Source organism: Theobroma cacao, chromosome 10 (assembly GCF_000208745.1).
Source record: "Theobroma cacao cultivar B97-61/B2 chromosome 10, Criollo_cocoa_genome_V2, whole genome shotgun sequence".
Lineage (NCBI taxonomy): Eukaryota > Viridiplantae > Streptophyta > Magnoliopsida > Malvales > Malvaceae > Theobroma > Theobroma cacao.
Window position 1 is genome coordinate 6570229 of NC_030859.1, and position 22060 is coordinate 6592288.

The 22060-nt window shown below is 33.7% G+C and overlaps 1 long non-coding RNA gene across 1 annotated transcript; it reads right to left on the minus strand.

Moving 5' to 3' along the window:
- On the minus strand, positions 562 to 7016 carry LOC108663779. The gene is made up of 3 exons (XR_001929811.1): positions 6919 to 7016; positions 2208 to 2271; positions 562 to 679 (listed from the first exon to the last, which is right to left on the minus strand). It is a non-coding gene; the product is annotated as an uncharacterized LOC108663779 (long non-coding RNA).

Here is a 22060-nt window from a genome sequence, read left to right on the forward strand (position 1 = left end):
CTCGAGTCTAAGGCGACATCTCAAACATGAACATCGACAATCATTTCTTATTATTTAATTATCTCTTATGATTACACAAGGTAGTTTTCTAAGATATGTAAAGAAGTCCATGCAGCTTCTTACCTATAATCGGTGTTACAATCAATAACTATAAGCAAGACTCTACGTCGACCCCATTACTTTGTTGCTCGACACGAGAATTTCTAGGACTCGACTAAACCTAGGGCTCTGATACCAAGTCTGTAACGACCTTCTCCTCGATCGTTACCAACATTCGAGACTTACGAGTAAACCCACCAAATCCCTAACAAGCTTTAGTTGAGATTCCAGATAATTAAATCAAATATTCTTTTATGCATATAAATCGACTAGTAATAATGATACCGTCATTTACTTAACTAGCTAAACATTTGTAACTAATACGTTGCTACTATATGTCAATATCCAATTTCGATAAACTTTCAACAAATTTAACATCACACTTAATACTCATTACACAACCTCAAAGTTTATAACAAATACATATCTGAAAGACTAATAGTAATTATAAGTCTAGCACTTTTAAACAACATGACCCCTGTGCAGCGAAGTGACTCGAAGTGGAAGTCTAAGAGATGCCATTACCTACATTGCAGCAAGTCTCGATGTGCTGAGCAATATACTTGATCTGATTACTTATCTACAAAAGGAAGATAAGGGGTGAGTCTCACTAGCTTAGTGATCATCGACTCTATGAGTAGTGCGTAGATGGGAAACAAGCCAAGGATAGGAATTTTGAACATTAAAAACATGCAAATATATATAAACAATTTGAAATTAAATGAAGCATTTGTGCCTTATATGTAAACCCAAAAGTTGTGTTGCAAAATAACCACTTTAAGTAATATAATAAAACCAACGCAAGTAAAAGATTTCTACCGTTGAAATCATTTGTTTCTCTTTACTTAAAATCAATCTAACATAAGCATGCACGTTCCTGTAAAATCAAGCAATTTCGATGCTTATACACAAGTTTCTAAACGAGCTCATCCTTGAGATATTAAACACAAATCCATCGTATAAATAAAGGAGCTGCGAAATAAAACTCGTATTTCTCACCATGCGAAAAAATACGTATTTGAAAACCTAAAGAGATATCACTCTCAAGTAGGTAATAGAAATAAAAAACTCGTGGACCCTCTTCCATGTAATAACATCCGGGAGCATTGCTCCACTGAATTCTCACAGCCATGGTAGTCTCGACGATGTTGGCTGATATCAGCGAAATTAAACGGTCGCAATCGCGTATATCAACTTGTGGCCCAGCCACATATAACAAGCTGTGGCCTTGCCACGTATAATCATAGACCGTGGTCTCCTTTAAGTCTAATAGCCCATCGGTGATCCAAAGATTCTCTAGCTAGAGCTCACTTGTGCACATGGGTCACATTATCCAGATGTGACATTCAGCTTACCCTCGAATCTCTTGGTTTGACAAAACCATTTAAAAATCAAGATGGGTTTCCAAAAGCTCATATCAAATCCATTTCAAAATTACCTATCATGGTAACATGCTAAAACCTCTTTTTGTTAGACTTTACAATGTAAAACCTTTGCATGAACTTTAAATATCAAATCAACATGGTGAATATATAATCTATTCATGAATGCACATAACATAACCAATAAGGCACATTTTGATGTCAACCATATTAAAGAGCTTGTTTCCCGATTTTAAAAACCCTTTTCATAAATACTTTATATATATTCAAATCAATTTCAAACATCATGGCATCCATAATTGCCTAGCATTTCTACTAACTCATGCTTTCCACAAATTGCATATAAAGTAAATCGACACATCTATTAATTGTATATCAAATATATAGTATAGAAATTTTGAAATAAACACTCTCTACTCACTTTACAATAGTTGGATACCACGTCGCTATTGATTCAGGTGCGTATCTAGCTAATTCTACTCGCCGGTCACCCGTTACCTTTTCTGGCACGCCACCACAGCAAACTTCCCTTTATCACACATTTCTTAGCAACAATTCAAACCCAATACACTTAATTGTACTCATACATGGTAGCGTATCAACCAATAATCCTTAACCAAATCTCATAGTTTTCATCAACATTATTCACAATCATGTAACATACAATCCATATACTTCAACCAACCAAAGCTTATACAACACAATGTAGTCACTTTGCATACTTACCTCTTGGTTCAAGCTTGAATTCCAAATATGATTCACAACTTCGTCACATCTTCGGTCACCATTGCTGCCACAAACATAAACAATCAAATACATCTCATCTTTCTTTTCTACTTGTAATTTCAAGACTAAAACATTTACCCATTGCTTATTTATCTCAAAATCACCATGCATTCCAAGATCTACTTACATGCATGCTTTGGGCTCTTAAATCTCTTGAAGATCCTTACTACCACAAGCAAAATCTCACATTATAATCGGTTCAAAATGCATGCATTCATGTAAAATAACAATTTCTACCTTCCTTACCTTGGAACTTCTAAGCCGAACCACCAAATCTCTTTAAACTTAAACAATGGCGTGTAGGTGGGGAGGAGAACCTCTCGATTTTCTCTAGGTCTTCCAAGCCAATTCTCTTTCTTCCTTTCCTCTTAACTCTCCCTCTCCCCTTGGGCGAAAGCTTCACAATGCTCTCTCCTCTCCATTTCCCTTCCAAATGGGTAGATCTCTCATGGAAACTCACTTGTTTTCTTTACATTTTCCTTCTCTAGGCCGAGCCTTTCCTTGTATGTTTCTTTCCTTATCTTTTCTCTCTTCCTCTCAGGTGGAGCTTCATGAGACCAATTCTCCCATCTTTTTCCCTCAATGATATGGTTTGGTCAATGTTCTCTAAGCCTTTGCCCACATTTCTCTTTTTTTCTTTTATTCCTCACTTCTCATTGGACCAACCCATCTCCCACTCAAATTTCATGCACCAATTTTCTCCTTTGCTCATTGGTCCAAAATCTATCCTAATTTTTCTTCTCCATCTATCACCTTCACCTTCCCATTTTTCTTTTCTTTATTCTTTATTTCATGCACCACCTTATTCCTCCAATCACATTTTATGCACAAACTTTGCCTTATATTTTATTTGGCCATTTATTCAACCATTCAAGTCACATGCATCTCACTTTTTACCTTCCTCATTAGGCCACCTTATGCAACAATCTCATTACATTCAATTAACTTAGTCTTATTATTCCTTTTACTTAACATATTAAGGGTCCCACATGTCCTCCACTAACTTCTCCTTTTTGTATGTAATAGTGAAATCACATGTACATCTCCTATCCCACATAATCTAACTTTCCTTGGTTAGTAAATTAACATTTAACTTATAAATTTTTTAAAAATTGCACATAAGTCCTCAAACTTTTCTTTATTTACCATGTGCTCCTCCAAACTTTTCATCTTTTACAATTTGGTCCTTCCAAAATTTCCTTAATCCTAATTCCTCCTATTTTCCTTCCTTTACACATGTGCAATCAAAATATAAAATTTGCACTTCGCCATGGTATCACTATAATATTTAAATAAATACTTACCCGTTCTTACTCTATTTAATAAAGGCACGCGGGTCGCACTTATGCCGTTTTTCTTTCAAATTCTTTCTTACTTCTTCTCCCCCACTTAGATTAGTCACATAGTCCTCCTCCATGATTATTCTCAACACTGAATAAAATATTAATATTTTATTAATATTTTATTAATAAAATATTATTTTATTTTAAAATATTCTTTTCACCCGTTACCGCTATTTGGCATTTAAATTTATATTAATTGACCCTTCGTTTCATCGATAAGGTCTTATTGGCTTCTATACGAGGATACGGGGTGTTACAAGAACAAGAATAAACAGAAACAATGCAACACAGAGTGCCAAATACAACTAAACCCATCTATAACAATTATAAAACATACTTCAACCCAAGTACCAAAGATTTGACCTTGCTATGGTAATAATGGAATTTGAAAAGAAAAAAAATTATAAAATTTTTCCAATTCAAAATGACTTTACAAAATTTTTATGTCGACATTGAGTGATAAAGTTTTTAATTTAGTAGTCTAAAAATGAGGTTTTAAATTTAAATATTTATGTTTTTGAATTTAATTCAGAAAAAAAGGCACTGGCATGCATATATTTATTTTTTAAGGAAGTTAGATTATTGGAAAAAAAGAAAGAGGGCATGAATATATACATATATATGTATATATTCTTTTCTAAATTTCTAAAATGAATTAAGATGACTAATGAAAAAGGATTCATTGCTTTTCTTTAATGAATCAAATGACAATTCTTGGTTCTCATCAATCAAGATATATATCTGTTGAGATTTCAATCATGTTAAGACAACTCATATGTAGCGAAATATTATTAAAATTTTAATCCCTTAAGCCATGGATCAATTTAATTGAAACTAATCTAAAAAAACCATAAGAGAGATCTTGACATACCTAAAAGTCCACTTTCTTTGGTGGAGTCCTCCTTGGCTTTTTTTTTTTTTAACTTTTGTACACCAATTAGGACTTATCAAATCATAGCAGCACATTTGTTCTCCCTCTAATGGTGATCCACATAGTGATTTACCGAAATCTCTTCACAAAAAGTGTGTGAGTCCCCAAGCCGAAGTTTGTGCTAGCAAACTCTCAACTTTGAGCTCCCTTGTGTTTCTTTCTTTTTGGTTGTGATCCTATTTCAACACATGAGAAAATAAAACAAAATCTTCTATTTATTCAAGAGGCGGCTAAGGTATTCTTTTATAGAGTGAATTGACATCCCTTATATCCAACAAGGATTATAAAATGTCTTGGGCTAATTAGGCCTTTATTTAATACTCCATCAAATCATATTTGATTTAGCCCACTTAATTGGATTAAGCTTCTATAAAATCAATTAGATCACATCCAATTGAACTCAAATTAATTTCAACAATTCACCTTATGTGTGTGACCCATTATGTTCCCAACATGTTGGCAATAAATATAAATTAATTCAATTAAGAACTTATATTTATAATTATAGATCATGAATGGCATCTAGCAATACATCATGACCACCCAAATGTTAAGAGAGTCAATACGATTTGACTAACCTTTCAGTGCACCGTATCACAGTGTAATTTGATCTTTTCATCATATATCCTAGATAGATAGAAAAATTGGCTCGGTGTCTACTTTCTAACTTACTATATTAGTCCTGCAGCTTTTATATTGATCATCAAGATTGCCTTGGCCAAGGACTTTTAATCAATATAAGCCAAGGGTAAATGAGATATGTCCCCTTCAAATCACTTGGGATGATGAATCCTTTCTAGACTACTCATTCATCTTCACATGCTTTATGCCATATCTAAAAACACCTTATTTAAACATCTGGTCACCTCCAGACCCGTAGAGATAAAATCAAAGTATGACAATTCACATACAAGATGACTTGGTATCACAAGTCTAAGGATTACTTACACCACTGACACATGAGAGTATTTCCATAGAAACTTGAGGGAAATACCAAATGGAACTCTCATAGCGGGTCATGTTCAAAGAACTTGTTTCCTAACAAACACCCATATACTATCCCCAAGTATCTCACATACTTCAACCTATGAGATCAATTGCCTACTATCAAAGTAAGGAGGCTTAGCATGTACTAGCCTTTAAGCATTGTCAATGCCCTTATTCTTGACAATACAATGACCAGGAACATATTTAGGAACAAGGCTTTGATGCATAAGAATCTCATAATTATAACCTTTATAATTTCTTTGCAAGGCCATTATGTTCCAAGGATTTTATCTACATAAGTCTCTCATAGCTCTTTACAAATAAACTCATGGATAAAGAAATACCTTATACATTATATAATATATTCATAATATATAAAACATGAAATATGACCAATTAATGTAATGTTTTACAAGCACAAAATCGATTGGCTTGCAGGGCTTACACTAACAATATCCACTACCCAATTGACATTGAATGCTGAGCTTGTCCATCATGGCATGAAAAGTGTTATACAGGTTTGTATTCATCATAGTGATGCTGCCCCCTTAGTCCCTTTTCATCTAGTCTATCTATCAGAATAAAGTTTTCCTTTTTTCTCCCAAAAATTGATCCAATAATGAATCAGAACTATTTTTGGAAACTTTTGTTGAGTGCTGGATATGAATTATCACGTTGACCAATATCATTCATTGAACCTTGCACATCTGAGCCATCTCTCAAAAAAAAAAAATTTGTTCTAGCATTGAATTTTGCAGAAAGATATGGGAATCATAGATGCCAAAGTCAAGGGAGTAAAAAGTTGTATACCTCAAACTTTTCATGGGGTTTCTTTAATTTGGTAAGCACAATCATAGATAAGCATCATTGGGCTCTTGTTACAATCATTTTCAATTTTTGAGAAACGGGGTGTATTACATTTCTCAAGGAAATCTAATAAATAGATGACAAAATTTTTATTACTAATCTTATTTTAAGCAACAATTTTTCTTTTCTACTTTTTCATATAACCAACTTAACATAGCAATGTCTCCAGCCAAACAAATATGTATGCAAATAGTTTATAACTCAAGAGATATGTATTTGTTTCCAACTAAAAAAAAGTTGACATAATAATTATATGTTAGTTCATTTGGATCCAGATTTTGATTGAAACATCTATAAGCTCTTTAAATGATATTGGGTACTTATACTTTAATAGAGAACCTGTAGATATATGTGTCTTTGATCAATGCTAACACCACATTGAAATTGGACACTACTTCATACTCAAAATGATTCAAACAATAGGTTTCAGAAAAAAGTATTCAAAAAATAGGGAGAAAATGGCAATTACTGATTAAAACTGGTGGTGGTTTGGCTACCGTCAAGCGGGTATAAGATTGCTTACAAGATAAGGTGCTGAGGCGATAGTAAGGAAGAACGATGGTGTCTTCGGGGAAGGCTGGTCAGCAATGCCAACAAGGACGGAGGAAAGGGGAAGCGTCAGGGCAAGAGCAAAATGAGAAATGGATTTAGAGATATGAGAATAAATCCGTTAGGGTTTTAAAGTCGAAAATTTTGTCAGAAATATTTTTTAAAAATAAAATAACTTTTTTTAGGTCAAGAAAGTGAATTTTGGACAAAAATTTTAGTAAAAAATTTCAGCACTTTTAGCATTTATTTGGCACCACATTCTTTACCGATCAATTTCTGACCATAGAAATTCTGTCAAAAATCGAATGAATATATATTAGAATATTCTGACAAAATATTTTATTGAAAAATGCTATTTATTTTGTAGTGCATCTCATTTTAGTTGTTTACACACCACCTTTCTCTTCCAAAACAATTCCGGAAGAGACAATTTTGATTCTTTGAATATGCCTTGGGCCGCCATCTTTATTCAAGATTGCTATTGCAGAAAGTGATATTATTAATGTTTAGATCCTGGTAGTTTGAATTAAGGGTTTTGCTTGTTTTAATATCAACATTTATGTGTCTTCTGTTTCATTCGCTTCTAATATATATTTCTTAACCACATCTGAACATTTGGTTTATTATTTGGTGTATGATTTTTCTACTTAAAAGAGTAGGGTTCAAATCTCCTTTTACAAATTCAAATATATATATATACACTTCTTAAGCTTTCTACTAAGATGGATTTATGTTTGTGGTGTCATTGAATAGAACTTTCTAAAATAATATGAAAGTAGGGGATTGTAGCTTTGACCCCCGATTTTAATTTTCGTGGATTCTCTAACAATTTCCTTTAGCTTAGGTTGGAGAAAATTAATATGAAAAACTTGACAAATTTTGCCAAAATACTAGAAACAATAATCTGTGTCATTAGAGGTCCAAAGGTAATGACCATAGACGATTGAACGGAATTCCTCCGCCGAATTACTTTATCAAATCAAACTCCTAGCTCTAGATGCCAAATTCCAAAACCAATTCGAATTTTTAACAAGAAGAACATACTTAATAATTTGAGTCAAACTAAATATCGTAGGATGGCACAGTCGTTCTTCAAAACTATAATTTGCTGTTATATTATGATTGCTAACGTGCCAAAATCATGTTAACAGCGCCAATAATGAGGCATGCTTTAGGAGCAAAGGATTTCCATTTTAGAACAACCACTGCCCAAGTCTTTCTTCAGCCTACGAGGTGAAAATTGGTTGTTGGGTTGCTTACTTCTATTTGGAAGCAACATTTTATAGTCACTCCAAGTGTTCTTGCAAGTAGATTGTCCAAAAATTTTCCCATACACAACATTTAAACATCTTGTATGAAAGAATAGAAAAATATAGCTTTGAACTTGGTTAAATTGTATTGAACTGTACAGGATACAAGACATTTGGCTAGACTTATATATACTAATGATTTAAATGTAAACTGCACAACAAAAGATGATTCTCTGATCTGCAATGTTTGAGTTTTTGGCTTGATCCTTGATTTAAAGTTCCCATTCTTAAGCTACTATAGTGGATAAACCTTGAGCCTTGATCTACCGCTTGTGCACTCTTGGAAAGAATGAAGCTTACAGCTTTGAGTTTTTGCTGCCTCATTGGATAAGCTCCGGTTGATGACGGTAATCTGCGGTTTATAGGCCCAAGGACTTGGTCCGCTGCTGTCTGGATCTAGCATGTTCTAGAGCTTACCGTTGCATCAGTTCATCTTGATCTGTTGTTGCACTAGTTTTGTTTGCATCATCTTTGCTTGATCTCCCGCTGCATTGAATACTGCATGGGTTGGAGAAGACCTAATCTCCTTTACATACACTTGCAACATGATGGAGCCATTTGCCACACCAATATTGGATCTTAGAAACAAAAACTTTGTTGAGAGAGAGGTTTGGCTAAACCATCAGCTAGTTGATCATAAAGTAGGAATTTAAGATACTTTTAGTAAATTAGAATTGACGTGTTCTCTCACGAAGTGATAAACGAAGGCAAGATGTTTCATATGAAACACGTGATTTGCACATAGAAAGGTGGCAGCAATGTTATCCCAATGGATAATTAATTAAAGACGAATGACATGAGAGTTTTAATTCTCTCGAAAGCTTATTGACAAGGGGTGAGCAATTTTTGGTTAAAACCTGATTAACCAAATTAAACAAAAAATTTTGGTTAAACAGTTTAGTTAATATATATATATATATAGATATATATATATTTATATATATATATATATAAACAGTAATATCTTTATAGGTTGAATTTATCTTGATTAAAATGTGGAGATGATTAATTTTACTTATCTTTTTCTTGAAAAATGTTGTTGAAAATGTTGCTAAAAATTGTTGAAAAAAGTGATGAAATATACTTATAACTGACTAAACAGACTGATCGACAAATACAATTTAATTTCGATTATTTCAATTTCTATGATATATTTGGTTCAGTTTGACTCTCTTCTATGAAAGTTTGGTTAGCGCGGTTTTCAAAAATTTCAAATTAAACCAATCAAACCAACTAAATGCACACCCCTGGCAAAAGTTTCGAACACTTTAATAGATCAGGTAATTCTTTAGGAGGATGAAAAAAAAAAAAGCGATGAGAAGAGACAAAGGACAGCAACAAGCAGGCACCGGCAGTGAACGGCAGAACGGTTGGAGAGCAGATTTCAACGACTGGCGAAACGACTTTACTCAGTCGATGTAGGAAACCTTAGTCCTAAAGTTACATGGATACAAATCAAAGAGGTTTTTCAGGTGTATGGGGTGGTCGTTGACATTTTTCTATGGAAGCTAAAACATCCAAGTAAAAATAACAGACCAATTTTTGCTTTCGTTAGATATTGCTCCATTGGGGAAATGCGTCGTGCTATTTCAATGGGAGATGGGAAAGTGATTGAAGGACTCCAGATAGTGGTTAATATAGTTATATCAGAAAAACAGGGTACTACTAAATCAGGTGAGAAAAATAGTCAAAGCAAAAAAACAGGGGAGAGAAATAGATGAGAGGAACTCCTGCAAGAGATCCTATAAAGAAGCCCTCAACACAGGAAGCAAAGGCAAAAATGAGATGAGTGCCAATCTAGGGATGAAAATCAGTGATTTTGTTCCAAATGCTGAGGTTGAAAAGGAAATGACCTTCATCAACATCCCACTGCCGGATGAAGACATGGAATGCCTTAAGCGAAGTGCCATTGCCACCACGAAAGTGTAACACCTCGTACTTTGCTATGTTGACTAATAGAACTTATCGAATGCCAATTGAAGTAAATTAGAGTGTTTAAGAGTGATGAAGGGGGGAGAAAATATTCTAGAGTAAAATATTTCGCACGTGAAGCAATAGCAATTAAATAATAATATTTTTATTAAGGATGAATTAACGATATAAAAAGTAATTTGGAAGTGAATCGGGGCATAATAAGACATTTTGGGAGCCAAGGAGACAAATAAAATATTTTGAAATAAAATAATATTTTATTAATAAAATAATATTAAAATATTAATATTTTATTCAGTATCAAAATTTTTCATGAAGAAGGAGTATATGGTCAATCTAAGTGGGGGAGAAGAAGAACGAGGAAATTTTGGAGAAAAATGACGCTAATGGGGCTCGCAGTCTTTATTAATTAAAGCTAGCGCGGGTAAGTAAATATTTAAATATTTTAGTGATACCGCGTTAAAGTATAAACTTGATATTTTATTTATACAAGTGTTAAGAAGGAAAAATGAAAAGAAATTGGAATTAAAAGATTGTGGAAGGATACAATTAAAAAGGGTGAAAACCTTGGAAGGCAAAATGGTAATTTTGTCATTAATTTGGTCAAAGCTCTTCATCCTTATCCCATGGCCGGTTCTTATCTCCACCCACAAGATATTTTCTTCTCCTCCTCCATGCTCCCACACCATTTTCATGCTTCCATGCCATTTTCACCTTGCCATCATGCATTTGAAAGGAAAAATGGCTTTGTTTTGCAAGGAAAACCGTACTTTTGGAAAGAAAATAGATGAGATTAGTTGGAAGAGAGGAGAAAGGAAAGAAAGAAAGGAGAAAGAAAAAGAGAGAAAGGAAGAAAAGGCTTGGTTTTGGTGATTCAAGCAAGGAAAGGTAAGGATTCTTGTTTTTAGCTTGAGTAATCTTTGAAAATGAGTTAGTGACTAAGAGAAATGTCTTGTAGCAGCAAAGATTGGCTTGATTGGAGAAAAATTGGTGACATACAAGCCAATAAACCTGTGGGTACATGATGGACTCAGAGTGGAAAGGGAAAGCAGTAGGCTTAACACTATGTTTTAAAGCCTACGGTTAGTTGAATATTGTGAGGAAATAATTGTGCAAGTGTGGGCAGCATATGAATGTAAATTGTGGCGCATGTAAACTTAGGAAATGCTTGATGAAATTAGACTTATAATTGCTGCCATGTGCGAGGTTATTGGTGCGAAAATGATAGTTGAACTTGATAGATACCATTGGAAAGGATTAATATGTGTGCTAACTTTATAAACAAGTTGCCAGTACTTATAATCTAAAGAATTACGCAAGAAAAGGATATGAAGAACCTTAGCAAAAACGTGTCAAGATGCAAGTTAGTAGAATGAGGATTCATGATTGAATGAGAAAGAGAAGTGGAAATGATATACACTAAATGTATTGACTATAATTTGTTGCTATGAAAGTTTGTTGTGGTGGCGTGCTGGGCAAGGTAACGAGTGACCTGCAAGTAGAAATAGCAAGATACGCACCCGAATCAATAGCGATGAAGCGTCCCGCTATTGTGAAGTGAGTAGGGGGTGCCTATTTCAGAATTTCCATAGCTATATAATGTTATACGTTTTATAAATGTTGCTAGATTTCATTAAATGCAATTGTGGAAAGCATGAGCTGTTAGCCTCAATAAGAGATTTCTAAATGATTTACAATGATTTATACACTGTTATTGTGGAAAGCATGAGTTGGTAGAACTCGTAAGAAATTGTGGATGCAAGTTATTTTGAAAATTGTTTTAGATATATCTATAGATGAGCTATATACGTAAAGTGTTTTAAGAATCGGGAAACAAGCCTTTTATACTGTTTTGCATTCAAAATCTGTGCCTTGTATTTGTGGGAGATGTACATAGTTAAAATGAAATAGTTAAATGATTTAAAATGCAAGTTTTGAGCACCAGTTTTAGTCCGATCTTTGTATTAGAGAATACACTATGCTTTTTTTATGTGAAAAGTAATTTGAAAGGTTATTGAACCTTGGTTTCAAATGGTTTTAAGCAAAAGACTTGGAAACCTCGATTTAATTTTTGAATATGGTTTTGACAAACCAAGTGTGTCAAGAGTAGGCCAACTATCACTTCGGTTAAGTGTGACCCTCGTGCACGAGTGAGCTCTAGCTAGAGAACCTTTGGGTTGCCGATGGGGAGATTAGGCATGGCGGGGGCCACGACCTGTGATATGTATACTTGGCTTGGACACAAGTGATCCGGTAGAGTGAGACTCTTGAATGTGCGCGGTAGTGACCGCTTGATTCTCCGTTGTCAGTCTACATCGTGGAGAGTGCCATGGCTATGGGAATCTAGTGGAGTAAGACTCCCAAATTGTTATTACGTGGAAATGGGTCAACGTGTTGATATTATACTTTCCTACTCAAGAGCCTTGTGATTTTTCAACGCATACTCTTTTGCATGGTGGAGAGTTAAAATTTTCTTTGTAGCTCCTATTGTTTAAATAAAAGCCTTCAGTGCTTACTTGACAAGTATGAGTTGATTTAGGTGGCTGTACACTTTGATTTCTTTCCATGCCACACATTTTGGGAATGTGCATACCTTTATATTGTATTTCATATTTTGATGGCAAAAGATGTTTCCAGTGATTGAAACTCTTTCTGCTACACTTATTTTCGGTACGATTTTGCCAAAGAAAGCATTGTATTATGATTTTACGATATTATTTTTACAAGGCAAAAATATCCTTCTTGTGGTTTGGCTTATAAGATTAGCATTTTAGTATTCTGGTTTTATCATTCAAATGGTATGCTTATTGCTTGTTTCCCATCTACTCCCTCCTCACAGAGCCGATGATCACTAAGTCTGTGAGACTCACCCCCTTATTTCTCTTTTGCAGATAGTGATCGGCCTAGCGCGCAATCATCGGCACTTGTGGTCCATTGCAAATAGGTAAAGGCGTCTCATAGCATTTCATTTCAAGTCACTCTGTTGCTAGAGGTCGAGTCGTAGCACTTTGTTTATTTAATTGTAAATGAATAGTAACCTTGGTATAAGTATTAAATTGGAGATTTTAGAATTCGTTGTATATACTTATGATTATATGTTTTAAAGATTGAACTGATTATTATAATTATGGTTTAAGTTATGATACGAAAGAATATGGTTTAAGCACCAATAGGGATTGGTGAACTAGTATAGTGCATTATCGGGAATCTCTAATAAGACTTGCTTGGATCTAGTGGGCTATGCCTATTTGGCCCATGCGTCGGTCATGGCCCAAGATTTGGGTCGTGACAGAAAGAGGCATTGTCTCTAAAGCTTATTCAATCTTGCCTCCATGATGATGGCATTTCTATTAGTATCACACCTCTTAAAGAATCCAAAGCCTTTATTACCTTCATGAATGCTAAGGAAATGACCTTCATTCTTTTTAACTACTCTAATGTTTTCTCCTTATGGTTTGATTCCATCACCTCATACCCCTACTTTATGGAAGAGAAATAGAGAACAGTATGGCTAAAAATTGAAAATGTCCCTATCCATCTCTGGCATAATGAAATTTACTATAGCATCGGGAGTTTATGGGGAAGGGTTATTAAAGCTAGTTTTGGCACTAGTAACCAAGAAAGGCTTGATTATGCCAAAGTCTTGATTGTCATGGATGATGGCACCAACATTTCAGAGAATAAAGATTAAAGATTCGCGTGTTGAAACTCAAAGAATTTCACTAGATTAAAAATTTGCATGTTGGTAGCAATCAACTTTTCAAATGTGAGTGGGTGCACCTTTTTAAGTATGTTATACAGGAAAGTTAGCATGATTTATCGATTGGTGTTTATTGCATAATTTGAATGCTATGATAAAATTGATAAACCTGAGTGGTTGTGCAAAAATGATTTTGACAAGGATTTCGAATCTATTATGTAAGTAAATATCTCTATTACATATTAGTTTTTAACAAATGAGGACAAGCCCTTTTAAAATAATTCAAAAGTTCCTCAATTACTCTGGCCTACGTGCTAGTGTGGGTAACAAGACATTTCTTTGAGGAAGTGAATGTGGATAATATAATGCCCATAAAATGTGAGAAACGTGAATATGGATAAGTAAGTCTCCACCATTTCAAGATTTATGTGAATGTCATGATTTGCTATTTAATGCTTGATTTTGGTAGGATCTGATAGCTCTACTATGTAGAGTTATCTTGACACATTTTAGGGGCTTAAGTAGCTAGGTCTTTGAGATTTGAGGTTTAGGTTTGAGTAATTTAGGTTTTTTTCATAATTAAATTAGATTACATGTTGATTAGTTTGATTTAATTTATTTTAGTTTAATTTTATGTTTTTTTTGTTTTAAATTACTTTAAGAGTAATTATTGTTGATTTCTCTTATTACTTTTATAGGAAATTTGATGAAAAAGGCATCTTAGTGATCATTACTGGGTTAGTTCTGAACCAGTTCAATTTTTTGGGAATTTCAATAAGCAACAAAACAGCTCATATTCCAACATCTATAACTCTAGTTGGAAGAATCATCTTAACTTTTCTTCAAACAATAATCAAGGATCTTCATTAGCTCCAAATCCAAATTTTCGTCATGGATTCCAACTCAAGTTAGAGCTCTTATGCTTAAGAAAAAGCCATCTATTGAAGAGTTACTTTTGTAATTCATGGAAATGAATGATGCCATCATTCAAAGTCACGCTACTTCAATTTGAAATCTTGAGACATAAGTGGATTAGCTTGCTAATGCCATCAATAATAGGCCTTAGGGGACTTGACCTAGTGATACTAAAGCCAATCTTGGGAGAAAAGGTAAGGAGCATTGTAATGCAATCACACTCAGAAGTGGGAAAGAGGTCGAAGGTAGTAGTATGCAATCAAATTCTCTAGGTAAGCCTGTTGAAAAAGAAACAATGGTTGGAAATTCTAAGGAACAAGCTCAAGGTGAAAAAGCTCAATCAAATCCAACAAAACCACCACCACTGTTCCCTTAACATTTTGAAAAGTAAAAACTTGATAAGCAATTCCAGAGATTTCTTGCAGTATTTAAGAAACTCCATATTAATATGCCTTTTGCAGAAGCTTTGGAACATATGCCAAGTTATGTTAAGTTCTTGAGAGACATTCTAACTAAGAAGAGGAAATTAGAAGCTTTGGAGACAATTACACTTACTGAAGAGTGTAGTGCTATAATCCAAATAATCTTCCACTAAAGCTTATGGATTCATGGAGCTTTTCTATCTCTTGTACTATTGATAGTTTTAAATTTTCTAAAGCTTTGTGTGATTTGGGTGTTGGTGTTTCAATTATGCATATGTCTATTGCTAAGAAACTTAAATTTAATGAGATACAACCTACTACAGTTTCTTTGCAATTAGCAAACAGAACAATTAGGTACCTTGTTAGGATTATAGAATATGTGTTGGTTAAAGTTGGGCATCTCTACATTCTAATGGACTTTATTGTGCTTAAGATGGAAAAGGATGTGGAAATTCCTCTAATCTTGACACATCCATTCTTGGCCAGTGCGGGCGTAATTATTAATGTGAAAGAAGGCAAGATAACTTTTCAAATTGGAAATGAGGTAGTCAAGTTTAATATTTTCAAAGCAATTAAGCATCCTACCTTTATAGATTGTTGTTCTAGAGTGGATTTAGTTGATGAGAGCATGAGTAAGCCTATTTCTCCACCTACAAATGAGCAAACACTAACTTTTGAGTTAAAACTACCAGCTCCACATATCAGAACCAAGCAATCGCATGAAGAGCATCTTTCACCACCTCCTAGCTGTCTTCATTTTGAGGTTAGACAGCAAACGTTACTCTCTAATTCACTCTTCAAACTCTTTCCATGGAAATGCAAGGCAAGATAGTTGCGTCTTTTCAATGTGGTAAAGATTTATCTTTATGGTATAATAGAGATTGATAGTAAAGAAACTGGCACATTCATGATTAATGGACTAAGCCTCAAGCCTTATTTTATGGATGAATAAGTGCAAAAGAGGATGCCATAGATAAACTAATGACTATAAAGAAGCACTCATTGAGAGGCAACCCAAGTTTTTTAAACTCTAACTCTTTTTATTTGAAGTAGTTTTTTCAGATTTTCCCATTAATTTTTATTATTATTTAGATTTTTGTCACCTTAACAGATCCTCCCAACAACTTTGGATATAATGAAGATGAAGAGGAAGATTAAAGGATCTTTGCTACCAAGAAAGTAATCTTGACTTTTCTTCTTTACTTTTTAACATTGAGGACAATGTTAACTTTAAGTTTGGAGGGGGGAACTTTTTAGTTTTTAAGCTTTGTTTTTATTCCCTTTTGCATTTATGTTTTTATACTTTAAGTTTAGTTAAGTTGCTTATCATTTATTTTGCTGCACATTTTTAGAATTTGAGCTAGATTTAATTGCATCAATTTCTTTAATTTACACATCCAATGATGAGAACTAGTTATAGTCTTGTCTTGATTCTTTGCAAATATGAATATTGTTTAAGTGTTATATAAATTCTTATGCTAAGCTTCATTGTTAGGATGAGATTTCCATAATTTGAGTATCGTATCTTTTACTTAAAATCATTGCACATCTAGAGAACGTTGATGTGAATGTTAAATTTTGAATTATGTATTGAGTTCTAAAATTTGTTTGATTTTCTCTCGAGGCAAAATCCTAGGCTATACTTAGTTAAGAAAATGATTTAAACCATCATTGGACAATTTGAGTTTTTCAAGCTTACCTTTGCATAAGTTTATCTTTGGTATACCTTTTTGAGCTTAATTTTTCCTTTTTCTTTGTTAAACACATAATTAATTTAGCTTGGCCTTTAATAAAAAATTTTCAATTTTGCATCCCTCACTCCTAAGCATATATATTGTTTTAGAAAATATGTTAAGCTAAATGCAAAGGTGAAAAGGTGACGTTGTTAAAAAAAAATCACCCCATCACCTACTATAAAAAGAAATAAGTTTAGGGGTGTAAAATTATGATAAAAAAATAAAGTGTTGAACCAAAGAAAATGCCAAAAGTTGATGAAATGATGTACTTGGAGATTATGATTAAAGCTCTATATGTTACCTAGTGCCTAGGGTGATTTCAACCACATTATATTCCATATGTTACCTTGACGGTAGCCATGCATTACAAGTTAATTAAAGTCCTAAGGATTCTTGACTAAGTGCCTGTTTGGCCTAGTTTTTTTTTTTAGCTTAAAATCTATTAAGAAACTCTTTTGAAAAATAATAACTTTTAAAATTAAGCTAAAGCTATTTGGTAAGCTATTTGTTATTTGACCTATTTGCACTTCTAAGTTCTTTATGATGGTAGTTTGGCTTTACATAAAGGTGGATTAGGTTTGGATAAGTGAGGTTAATAATTCTTCAAGGGTGGGCTTTGTAAGTTGGACTAATTGATGCATTTGGGGTGTAAAACCAAACGACTTAATGGTTCTTTGTTGTGTTTGGTTAGGATTACTATTCCAAGAAAAGGGTGGGTGGTGGATTGGTTTCTCCACCCAAGGTTATAGATGTTGGAATATGGGTTGTTTGGTTGCCTACAATGTTCGCGATTTCCATATTCATAGGACATCTCTCAATTGCATGGCTTCCACTACAATACTCATAGGTTTGGAAGGGGCTATTTTGAATGTTGCTTCCTAAGGTATCTACTTTTTTGGATAGGGAGGCAATTTAGGCAGCTATGTTTGTTATTGTTTCCACCTCGTATACCCCAACACCTTTCTTTAAATTAGGCCTCTCAAATGGCCATTGATAACTGTTAGATGTCGTCTTTTATCAACTTATATGCTTCCTCTTTCGTCTTCCCCATTAAAGCCCTTCCGGCTATAGCATATATGGTGGTTCTGAGTTGAATTTTCAACCCATTATAGAAAGTCTACATTTCTAACCACCTTGGCAATCCATGGTATGGGCATCTCCTTAATAACTCCTTGAATCTTTCCCGTGCCTTAAACAAGGACTCTGTATCAAACTGCTAGAAAGATGTGGTCTCATTTCTTAGCTTTGCAGTCTTTGATGGTGGAACAAACTTCCCTAAGAATTTTCCCATCAAGTCATCCCAACTTGTGATACTTCCGGCTGGTAGCGCATTTAACCAACACTTTGCACGATTTCTGCTAGGAATGTGTTAACTCAATAATACTAAGGAAAATATCCAAAAGGGGGGTGAAATGGATTTCCAAAAAAAATTCTTTCTAAACAAATCAAACATTGAAGCTTGATGACAAGTTTTTCAATTAGTTTTCTCTTTGAAATAAACCTAAAGAAATGAACAAACAATTTGAGAACAAATTTTCAAAACTCTTTAAAATAAAATATGCAAACATGTTAAAAAGGATTTGAGGAGTGAGTAAAAAAATAAGTTTAAAAACAAATATTTAAATCCTTTGGAGAGTGAATAGAAAAACATATTTGAAAACAATAAGTTAAATCTCTTCACAATAAAGTGGAAACATACAAGTATAAAAGTGAAGAGTGAGTAAGCTGTGAGTTTCAAAAATTTCTTCAAAGTATAAGGCATAAGTTTGACAAGAAGGGAAATTCTCAAAACACACTATCATTTTAAATTATGTCAAAACAATTTGGAAATCAAATGAGCAAGTAAGTTGAAAACAGATTCTAAAAACTCTTCAAAGTGAAGTGCATAAATCAAAAGTGGAAAGTAACTTGAAGATTAAATCAAAGAATAAAGCAAAGCAAGTGCAGATTTTCAAAGCTCTTTAAACCAAAGTAAAACGCATTAGTATTTCAAAGTAAATCAAAGGTGATTTGAAAAGTGAGTTGAAGAAGCCATAAGTTCAAAAACAAATGTTCAAGTCTCTTAACAACCAAGTAAAATGCTCTAGTAAGAAACAATGAAGACTAAAGAGAAAGTGCACAAGTTTAAGAGTAAAGAGAAGAGAAAAAAGATACAAATCATTTATAAAGTTTTGGCCCTCTTCATAGGTGCCTATGTCTTTTCCCTTGGCTCACCAAGGAGTTTGTAATCCACTATGAAAAATACTGTGTAAGGATCAAGTATAATCTTTACAACAATACCTTTTCATGAGAACAAGCATAACCCACAGAATACCTTTTCACAAGAGCAAGGATAACCCCTTGCCTTTTCAAGGATTAAGCGTAACCTCTTTCTTCTTAAAGGATTAAGTGTAACTTCTTGCTTTCTCAAGGATTAGGCTTAACTTTTCTTTCTTACAAGGTCAAAGCAATGATACCTTTAGAAGGTGGATTTTGCTTAGTAAGTACAATGGAGGAAGAGTTTGGAAAAGCTAAAAATGATTTCAAAAGATATGAGTGATAGCACAAGGAATTTGAAGTTCAAAAGTAGCTCACAAGCTTTTTTGAAGAATATGAATGCCTTGCTCTAACTTGGTTTGTCACGACCCGGAACTCCCATCGAGCCCGTGACAACCGCCGCGAAGCCTCGATAGACATTCTTCACCCCAAATGCCGATCGAAACCTCCCAAAGCTCTCATATCAGCTTTCGCACTTCCCTGTGAGTAATAGTTATCAAATATCATAATTCGAAGGATTACGAGTCATTTCCAAATCAAAACATAAAATATTGTTTTCTAGCTCACAGGGGCATTTTCGTCATTTTTCGTCGAAAATCTCAAAACTTGCTAAAAATATAGTAGGTAAGTAGAAAATATATATTTAGTGATTTAAAAACAAATTAAGTATCTAAAACGTTCATTTGAAGTGAAAATTTGACCATTTGAATATAATAGAAATATTCAATAAAATAAACTATTTTCTTGTAAAATAATTTTTTATAAAGCTATCGGTAAATAATTCTTATAGCATAAAAGTTAATTATATTTATATATACTATAAAGCAAACAACCAAAGCATAAAATTACTTTTACAGTGACACGTGGGCCCATATCTAACCAAAATGCATCGGAAGCTGAAAACCTACAGCTTTTGCCGATTCAAGTCCAAATGAAGGTCCTTGTCAAAGTCAGCTAACTATGGAATTCCCCGAGCTTGAAATGTGAGGAAATGAGGGTGGTGAGATTATAAAATCCCAGTGAGTAAATAGACACCATCTAAACTATCTAAAGGCGAGTAAATGGAGACGAATTAAAATATTCTTTTCCAATATATGTTTCATAACATGAATATTCAATTTACTCAATTAATCAACATGGCTTATATATCTCACAAAACTTGGCTCCTACTAAAATCATTCCCGGGGATGCCTTGGCCTAGGCATCTAACCGAGACCCCCAAGGCAGTTAAATGTCTTTACATCCAAAATTCTAGCCATGCCTTGGCGTTGGCTGAGTCTCACTCTCACGCGGTGGTCCACGTGAAGTGCACTCAAATCTTTACCTCTAAAGATACCCTTCACATGGCTCTCTGATCAAGGTAAGGTATATCTGATTTTGTGCCCCCTCTCTTAGGTTGGTCCACAAAACCTCCATTACAGGGATTATGGATTATTTTATCTACAACCTGATTTATAAAATCGTTTTCTGTGACATGACAATTTATCGCAACCTAGCCTCTTAAGGCTGAATACATAGTACAAATAATTCTAACACCAAAATCAGTTTAGCCATTCATGCTCATATATTGTCATAAGCCATTCAATTTAAAACCATAAATTTATAACATAAGCAGGCAGTCTCCAATTACTCTATTTTCAAAACCAGTATTCAATTTTTCAGAAAATTTATAAAATCATTTTATAAAATCACAATTTCTCCTAAAACATAGCAATTTACCATTTAAACCCATTTTCTATATGATCACACAATTGTATAAAACTACTCTAGATAATTAAGACGATAATAAGTTTACTCACAGTTCTAGGAGTCGATGTACTCCTAATCCCAGTCTTCAAGCACAATCTCTGTACTTTTACTAGTGTAATTTGCTCACCACCTATCCACAATGTACAATACATAATTCACCACAATAATGCTTGACCATTATAAATCAATTCATGCTCGGTGTATATGCATGATATAATATGCAACTTATCTGACTACCGCTTAAATGCGGTGCTGACCTAATTCGGCCTATTACCCGATTAAATGACAATTGTGTTCGATTTGGCTCCAAATTGCTCCTTTTCATTTCTAATATTTCAATTTACCAAATACAATTCCAATAATCTAAAATTCAGCCTAACAACCCTCATAATTCTTCTTGAAAATTTTGACCATTGTGGTGCACTATCACTAAAAATTTTCCCCATTTTCTCACCATAAATCATCATTTCATCAATTTTTCAACAAATTCACTTGATCACAAAATCAACTCATTACTTCTACACTTCACATAGGGTTCGGCCATTGAAGGTTCATGGGGAAAATGGATTCTTTTCTTGTTGTTTTGTTTCTAAATATGCTAAACTAACTAAAAACACTAACATATCTTAAAATCAATTCAATCCAACATCTTTCTCTCTCCATACCCATTTTGACCAACCAAGAATTCATCATGAAAACATGTAATTTAACCATGGAAAATAAGGAGAAATGCTTAAGGAAAATGATTTCAAGTTTAAAATAAAAAATCCTACCTTTTTCACTTGTTTTCCTTGATTTTCCACACTTTTTCTCTTGAAATTCTTCACCTAGGGTTTGTTCTTTCTTTCTTTCCCTCTCTTCCTTTCTTGGCCGAATATTTGGAGAGAAAATGGGCTGATTTATGCTGATTTTTAAGTTAAATAATAAAATATCCTAAGCTTGACACTTGTCATTTTTTTATTGGTCTAAATTTTAAATATTTGACTTTTAATTATTTAATTCTCCACCACACATTTCTCATGTTTATCCATTTCCATGATGAATAAAATCCCTTGGTCTTGACAAGTGTCGGGGGTGAAAATTTACTGATTTGCCC